Raw genomic sequence first — 9285 nt, forward strand, 5'->3', positions numbered from 1 at the left:
TTCAAAAAGTATAAAAGTTACAAAGTTGAAAAATACAAAGATCCCATGGCCTAAGTAAGACCTACGCAGCGCAGTTTGAATGAAGTTTCTACGTTAAACGGTTGAAGCTCCATTAAGAGCGTTAGAAGAAGAATAATAATAACTAGAAATGCAATTCCAAGGAATTACCAGTGCATGAAAATGCAAAAATATATAGATAGATAATGTAGATATGGTTACTAAGGTATAGCTAGGGTAAACATGGTGGTTGCATAGTTTAAAGAGAGTTGATGTGTGAAGGTAGACAGTTTAAAGGTTAAACATTCCAGTTGTAACTTAACTAATGATTTTTAAAAGGTATGTTAAAATGTTAACAATGATAACCAGGTTGATTGGTTTACTTAGCTAATGATTTCTAACAGAAATGTTAAAAATGTTATCAATGCTTACTATGTTAACAATGCTAACCAGTTTGATCAGCTAACTTAACTAATGATTTCTAACAGAAATGTTAAAAATGTTAACTATGCTAACAATGCTAACTATGCTAGCAATGTTAACCAGGTTGATTAGCTAACCTAGCTAATGATTTCTATCAGTTATGCTAAAAATGCTAACTATGCTAACTATGCTAACCAGGTTGATTAGCCAACTTAGCTAATAATTTCTAGCAGTTATGCTAAAAATGCTTACTACGCTAACAATGCCAACTATCTAACAATGCCAACCAAGTTGATTAGCTAACTTAGCTAATCATTTCTAGCAGTTATGTTAAAAATGTTAACTATGCTAACAATGCTAACTATGTTAACTATGCTAACTAGGTTGATTAGCTAACTTAGCTAATCATTTCTAGCAGCTATGCTAAAAATGCAAAAAATGCTAACCATGCTAACTAGCTAACTTGCTACTGAGGACTTCTATTTTGAAACATTCGTTGATAGGGTATCCATGGCTGCCACTATCAGGAATAAAGAAGTTACTGTAGTAAAATCATGTTGGTTGCTATGGAAACGGTCATAAATGCTTAATTGTAATGGTTGCTATGTTGGTTGCTAGGTACATGGAGGTCTCATGTAGTTGACTGGAGGCATAGTTGATGATAACTGACAGTTGGAATGGTTGAACAGTTAAATAGTTGAGTAGTTTCAATGGTTAAATGATTTAATAGTGTATTATTGCAGTGAGGACTTTTATTTTGAAACAGTTGTGGAAATAGGAAACAGGATATGTAGTCTTCACAGAGAGATTGTATGCTTAAAGCCTGAGAGAGAGAGGGCTGCTGCAGGTGGGGCTGGCCACCTGGCAGAAGATTCTAATTGCTTAACGACCCGATTGTGATGTCATAGAGGCCAATGTTAAGTCTATGGGGAAATTTTTAATAGTTTTTAATTTATAGTTTAAAAAGTATAAAAGTTACAAAGTTGAAAAATACATAGCAGCATTCCCCTATTGAAGACCTACGTTGCAACGTTTGAATGAAGTTTCTAGGTTAAACGGTTCAAGCTGAATAGAAAAAATGAATTTGGTAAGCGGAATAATAATAAGAAGCCTAGGAAGAACAGTACAGTGCATTTTCATGCACTGTAATAATAACTAGAAATGCAATTCCAAGGAATTACCAGTGCATGAAAATGCAAAAATAGATAGATAATGTAGATATGGTTACTTAGGTGTAGCTAGGGTAAACATGGTGGTTGCATAGTTTACAGAGAGTTGATAGTGTGAAGGTAGACAGTTTAAAGATGAAACATTCCAGTTCTAACTTAACTAATGATTTCTATTCATGTTAAAATGTTGATTAGCTAACTTAGCTAATGATTTCTAGCAGTTACGCTAAAAATACTAATTATGCTAGCAATGCTTACTTTATTAACAATGCTAACCAGGTTGATTAGCTAACTTAACCGATGATTTCTAGCAGTAATGTTAAAAATGCTAACTATGCTAAATTTGCTAACAATGCTAACCAGGTTGATTAGCTAACTTAGTTGATGATTTTTTGCAGTTATGCTAAAAATGCTAACTATGCTAACAATGCTAACTATACTAACCATGCTAACTAGCTAACTTGCTAGTGAGGACTTTTATTTTGAAACATTTGTTGCTAGGGTATCCATGGTGGCCACTATCAGGAAACAAGAAGTTACTGCAGTATAATCATGTTGGTTGCTATGGAAACGGTCATAAACACTTAATTTTAATGGTTGCTATGTTGGTTGCTAGGTACATGGAGGTTTCATGTAGTTGACTGGAGGCATAGTGGATGATAACTGACAGTTGGAATGGTTGAACAGTTCAATAGTTGAGTAGTTTCAATGGTTAAATGATTTAATAGTGTATTATTGCAGTGAGGACTTTTATTTTGAAACAGTTGTGGACAGAGGAAACAGTTTAACAGGATATGTGTAGTCTTCAGAGAGATTGTATGCTTAAAGCCTGAGAGAAACTGACAGTTGGTGCCCAGGTGGCCGGCCACCTGGCGTAAGATTCTAATTGCTGCCGTGATGTCATAATGAGCAATGTTAAGTCTATGGGGGAAATTGTAATAGTTTTTAACTGATAGTTTAAAAAGTATAAAAGTTACAAAGTTGAAAAATACAAAGCACACATGGCATAAGCAAGACCTACGCAACAACGTTTGAATGAAGTTTCTACGTTAAACGGTTCAAGCTGAATTGCGAGCGTTAGAAGAAGAAGAATAAGAAGCCTAGGAAGAACAGTACAGTGCATTTTCATGCACTGTAATAAGAAAAAGCCTAGGAAGAACAGTACAGTGCATTTTCATGCACTGTAATAACAATCACAATTGTGCCTTGTAGGCTACCTTGACTGTAAACTGTTTTTAGTAATGCCTTGTAGTTGTTAGAAATATGTTGTGGGCTGCTAAGGTCTAAGAAGAGAAAGAGACCAAAATTAAGTTCATGCATCCCATTGTACGTCATAATGCATTAGAATGTTATGGTTTGTTGTGACGTTCTAGACATTGTAAAAACCAAGAACGGAATTTCAGCTATTATCATTTTTATTTCTGACAACACAACGTTAGTAGACTGCCAGAGCGATTTTCAAATATCAACTTAGGTCGGAACATGAATACTGCGGAGTACCTTTCGGGGTATCTGCCAGAGATGTGCTCGATCTGGACTGCCAGCCCACTGGACCGGTTCGATGATTTATATGGGTGGAGCGCAATTAATTTGTGCAGGAATTCGTATGGTAAGTTTGACTGTGGGGCTACCTCAGGTAAAACTATCTTTGTGTGAATAATGATTAGCTAGGGCTACTTACCCAATTAGGACGCTAGAATATGATAGAGAAATGTTAGGTAGCCTAGGTCCGGTGTGTAATAGGTTACTGAGTCAAAATGTTGAGATAGGCCAAACCATCCGAATTGAGATTCTAAGCCAGACGTTTGTGTTACAGTAGGCCTACAAGCAGCTCGTATTTTGCGCTTATTATGTAAAAATGTTTCAATGCATACATTTCATTAAAGGGCTAATGGGCATACGGTATTCAAACACCACATTATCACATCATGCCTGTAAAACATGTTTGCTTTGTAGCAATTGACTGATTTTGTAACTTCCTATTTTTTTTTTATACCATTTTACAAGGAGTTACCATCTCACAGGCCATCACCAACTCCACTTCCACCACGAATGATGGGGCCTACCAGCTGGTCCAACACGAAATCCTAACCTCTAGGTCTAGTAGCTATGAGGTGTTAGAGTTCCTTGGTCAGGGCACCTTTGGTCAGGTGGCAAAATGCTTAAAGCGTGACACCAGTGAGATTGTGGCCATAAAAATCTTGAAAGATCATCCTGACTACATCCAGCAGGGACTAATCGAGGTACAGTATGTACTGTGGATATGATAGCTTTTGGGCAGTCATGGTAAAAGGGATAAGCTCAGCGTAAAGTCCAACCTTTCCTTCAGCTTAGTTGCAGCCAGGGTATGTTTCTAATGGGAATAGTTTTTTTTTTTACCATGCAGACCATCAATTTCAGTTTCATTCATTTGATCTATCCATTACAAATGCACTGCCATTCTCTTCCTAACAGGCTAGAAATCTGAAAAGGCTCTCCATGGAGGACACTGACAAATTTAACTGTGTCCGCTGGTATGAGTCTTTCCAGCACGAATCCCATATCTGTTTGGTCTTTGAGATGCTGGGACAGAGCCTTTATGATTTCATGAAGGACAGACATTTTAGTCCACTCAGGCTTGCATGCGTAAGGCCCATACTTCAACAGGTTGCCCAGGCCTTGACCAAGCTCAAAAGCCTGGGCATAATTCATACAGACCTCAAGCCAGAGAACATCATGCTAGTGGACCCTGTCAACCAGCCCGGCCGCATTAAAGTCATTGACTTCGGCTCAGCCACCCATGTGCCTGAGGCTGTGTGCTGCAGCTACCTGCAGTCGCGGTTCTACCGGTGAGTCCTGCTGACCCCAGATCAGAAAGGAAACGTAGTCGTAGTCGAGCTCTAACCTGAAACCTTTCAGAATAGAATGTGAAGCTTCAAAGTTAGACGGGGCAAAAAAGAAAGAGGGTTTCTTCTAACTAACTATGGTCTCATGTCCTACCCTACATGGGTCACCCCAACAATTATGGCCCTTTTGTGGTTGCAGTTCTCCAGAGATTATCCTTGGGCTGCCCTTCTGTGAGGCCATTGACATGTGGTCCCTCGGATGTGTGGCAGCCGAACTCTTTCTTGGCTGGCCTCTGTATCCTGGACATTCAGAATATGACCAGGTCAGTACTGTGGGTGTTTTAAGTTGTTTCCTCCACAGCGGTACAAACTTGGCCTTGCAATGTTTTCTTTATGTTGTCTTTATTCAAGTTAACCATATTACTTATCTGGTGACTGTTACAGGTTCGGTACATCTCCGAGACCCAGGGACCTCCACCTGAGTACTTGCTCAGTGCAGGCTCTAAGACGGGCAGCTATTTTAACAGATGGCCTGACTCCACCTATCCTCTCTGGAGCCTCAAGGTGTGTGATTCTCTAGTGGTGAGATTCTATATACTGTACTTGCTTGACACATGTACCTATCGCTGATAATCTCACACTTGATTCATGTGTCTTTAGACGCCAGCTGAATTTGAGGCTGAGACGGGAGTTGTGCCAAAAGAGACCCGCACGTTTATTTTCACATCCCTGGATGACATGGTGATTGGATGTTCCCGAATCATTTGACATAAGAAAAAAATGAAATAATGGCAGAAGTTACGATATGGTTGGAATGATCTGATTGCGCTTATTCTGAGGTTCCTGTTGCCATCAACTATGTGCTGTGCTCTTGGCTCAGGTCAACATTACCGGTCTGGATGCATCTGACCTCCTGGATGCGACTGACCTCCTGGCCGAGAAGGTGGACCGGCAAGAGTTTGTTGACCTCTTGAAGGGAATGCTGACCCTGGATGGTGGCAAGAGAATCACCCCTCTTCAGGCACTCAGCCACCCCTTTCTGGCATATCTGGGCCAGAGCGCTCAGTAAGTCCTGTGGCATCTTCTCATTTCCACTCTGTTTTCCAAGTGTTTTTCACATTGATCAATCAACATTTTTTTCAGAGTGCAGTATTAACAGTTTAATTGTGTTCTTCACAATAACGTCCTTGCAAGCTTGTTTTGGACATTTTGACTCTTTTGACCTTTGACATTTTCACTTGCTCTCAAAATATGGACATTTGCAGTGCAACACTTTCTTTGAGCAAGCTTGATGCCTTGATGCCTCTGTATTTACCAGCTCTGTCTATGTCCATAACAGTGTGGACCACAGGGCCAACACAATCAGCCATGTGACTGTTCATGACTCCCAGGTTTCTGATTCATTCCCCAGCCATCCTCCAAGGTCCGAGTATCTGCCTGTGTTCGCACAGACGACCCATCGCCTCTCCGCCTCTTCAGAGCAAGCCTCTGCCGTCCCAGTAGCCCTGAACATGGGCACCCATCACGGCAGCATTCACCCAAACAGATGCAAGAAGAGAAAGATGGAGAGCCGAGCTAGGTACCTCAAACGACTCTTTTTTTGTCCCTATCTGCTCCTTTGGAGAGTTTGATGTTAGGGCACTTAAAAACAATATTGGACATGACTGCATTACCGCCAGTGCAAACAAGATATAGTGACAATCTTGCTGCCATGATGTCTCTGATCCTCTGGTGCCCTGTCTTTGTGCATAACAGTGTGGACCAGAGGGCAAACGTCTTTGGCCACGTGAGAGTCGATGACACGCTGGACTCGTTCCCCAGCAATCCTGCAAGGTCAAAGCGGCTGCCGGTGTTCGTAGAGATCACGTCTCGCAAGTCCTCTGCCATCTCAGAGGACCTGAACATGGGCACCCATCACAGCAGGAGGTGCAAGAAGAGAAAAACGGAGAGCCGAGCTAGGTAACTCACACAACTAACTGTATGCCCTTTATCTGCTCCTTTAAAGTATTTGATTTTATGGCACGTACAGTATGTAAAAATGAATGGGGCATGACTGCAGAAAGTATGATCAATGCAAACAACATGCAGTGACAATATTACTGACGTGATCCCTCCATTCCTCCATCCCTCCATTGTGCGTAACAGAGTGGACCAGAGGGCAGACATCTTCAGCCACGTGACTGGTCATGACCTCCAGGACACCAGCACCAGCAGTCCTCCAAGGTCTAGACGTCTGCCGGTGTTTGTGGAAATCACCTCTCGCCTCTCCAGCTCTTCAGAGGAAGCCTATGCCATAGCAGGGGTGGCAGCAGCATCAGTGCACATCAGCAGCAGCCAGTTTGGCATGGGAACGGTGCCCAGTCGAACCCATCCCTTCAACCTGACTCAGGTACACATCTCATCTTCACCTGTTGTCTAGTGGTGTAGCACACATCAATGCAGCTCCTACTGTGGATTGTAAATGTTGATAATGCATTCACTAATGTCTGTGAATGGCACTTTTTGCTGTGTCCCCCAACAGTTTGAGCAGGCAACACTGTCCTCCCGTTCTGGAAGTGGTAGCAGCAGCGGCAGCTCACTCTCTCATCAGCTCTCGCCTGTGACTTCGAGCGGTGCTGTCTCTGCATACCTGTCGTCTTCAGCGTATCAGGCCTACCTGTCCTCCATCACAGTGGCCCCTGTCACTCAGGCAGAGGACCAGCTCCATGCGCCTGTGACTTCGAGCGGTGCTGTCTCTGCATACCTGTCGTCTTCAGCGTATCAGGCCTACCTGTCCTCCATCACAGTGGCCCCTGTCACTCAGGCAGAGGACCAGCTCCATGCGCCTGTGACTTCGAGCGGTGCTGTCTCTGCATACCTGTCGTCTTCAGCGTATCAGGCCTACCTGTCCTCCATCACAGTGGCCCCTGTCACTCAGGCAGAGGACCAGCTCCATGCGCCTGTGACTTCGAGCGGTGCTGTCTCTGCATACCTGTCGTCTTCAGCGTATCAGGCCTACCTGTCCTCCATCACAGTGGCCCCTGTCACTCAGGCAGAGGACCAGCTCCATGCGCCTGTGACTTCGAGCGGTGCTGTCTCTGCATACCTGTCGTCTTCAGCGTATCAGGCCTACCTGTCCTCCATCACACTGGCCCCTGTCACTCAGGCAGAGGACCAGCTCCATGCGCCTGTGACTTCGAGCGGTGCTGTCTCTGCATACCTGTCGTCTTCAGCGTATCAGGCCTACCTGTCCTCCATCACAGTGGCCCCTGTCACTCAGGCAGAGGACCAGCTCCATGCGCCTGTGACTTCGAGCGGTGCTGTCTCTGCATACCTGTCGTCTTCAGCGTATCAGGCCTACCTGTCCTCCATCACAGTGGCCCCTGTCACTCAGGCAGAGGACCAGCTCCATGCGCCTGTGACTTCGAGCGGTGCTGTCTCTGCATACCTGTCGTCTTCAGCGTATCAGGCCTACCTGTCCTCCATCACAGTGGCCCCTGTCACTCAGGCAGAGGACCAGCTCCATGCGCCTGTGACTTCGAGCGGTGCTGTCTCTGCATACCTGTCGTCTTCAGCGTATCAGGCCTACCTGTCCTCCATCACAGTGGCCCCTGTCACTCAGGCAGAGGACCAGCTCCATGCGCCTGTGACTTCGAGCGGTGCTGTCTCTGCATACCTGTCGTCTTCAGCGTATCAGGCCTACCTGTCCTCCATCACAGTGGCCCCTGTCACTCAGGCAGAGGACCAGCTCCATGCGCCTGTGACTTCGAGCGGTGCTGTCTCTGCATACCTGTCGTCTTCAGCGTATCAGGCCTACCTGTCCTCCATCACACTGGCCCCTGTCACTCAGGCAGAGGACCAGCTCCATGCGCCTGTGACTTCGAGCGGTGCTGTCTCTGCATACCTGTCGTCTTCAGCGTATCAGGCCTACCTGTCCTCCATCACAGTGGCCCCTGTCACTCAGGCAGAGGACCAGCTCCATGCGCCTGTGACTTCGAGCGGTGCTGTCTCTGCATACCTGTCGTCTTCAGCGTATCGGGCCTACCTGTCCTCCATCACACTGGCCCCTGTCACTCAGGCAGAGGACCAGCTCCATCCGCCCGCCTCCTTCCCCCAGCAGCAGCAGGCGCAGACGTGCAGGTGCTCCACTATTGTCCACGGCCTGGACCACCTGAACTCCAACCAGCAGCTCCTCTGCCTGTAATGACAACAGCAGCGCTCGGCTTGAGTCTTGGCTGAAGTCAAATATTACAGCAATACATACTGTATGCTGCTTCATTCTACTGGGAATTTCCAATTTCCACTGGAATTTCATCTTAAATATAAATTGATGAACATCATTGGTTTTCTTGGTTGATTTTTCAGTGTTTTTTATTGGGATTATATTAGTCTTCTCCTAAGGTTTGAAATTATAACTCCAAGTGTGTGACTTTGGCCCGTGTGTATGTGGCTACTTTTAAATGATGTATTTTCCTGCGTAAGGCATTTCAAAATATGGATGTATGTTGGTTACAAGTGTAAAATATCAATCCATTCGTAATGATGCACTTCTGGATGTGACCTTTAGGTGAACTTCCACAGTCACTTGCCACTTTATACTTACCTATGTAGAGACGAGCCATGTAGGAGCGAATGTATCATGTATGTACTTTGTCTTATGTCTATGTCTGCGTCTCAGGCTTCCTGTTTTTGTGTGGTGTTGTCTTGTCTGTTGTGGAGCACACCGAAGCAAATTCCCAACAACTTCTGTTGTATGGCAATTAAAGTATTGAATCTCGTATCTTTACGTGCACATGATTCATTTTTAAGAACTCTTGCTAATCTGTGTGAAATCTTAATCTATGAAAAATAGCCAGCTCAGACAGTCAGACATAAGAACTCATAGTAAATTC

Source organism: Sardina pilchardus, chromosome 18, assembly GCF_963854185.1.
Source record: "Sardina pilchardus chromosome 18, fSarPil1.1, whole genome shotgun sequence".
NCBI classification, from domain to species: Eukaryota; Metazoa; Chordata; class Actinopteri; order Clupeiformes; family Clupeidae; genus Sardina; species Sardina pilchardus.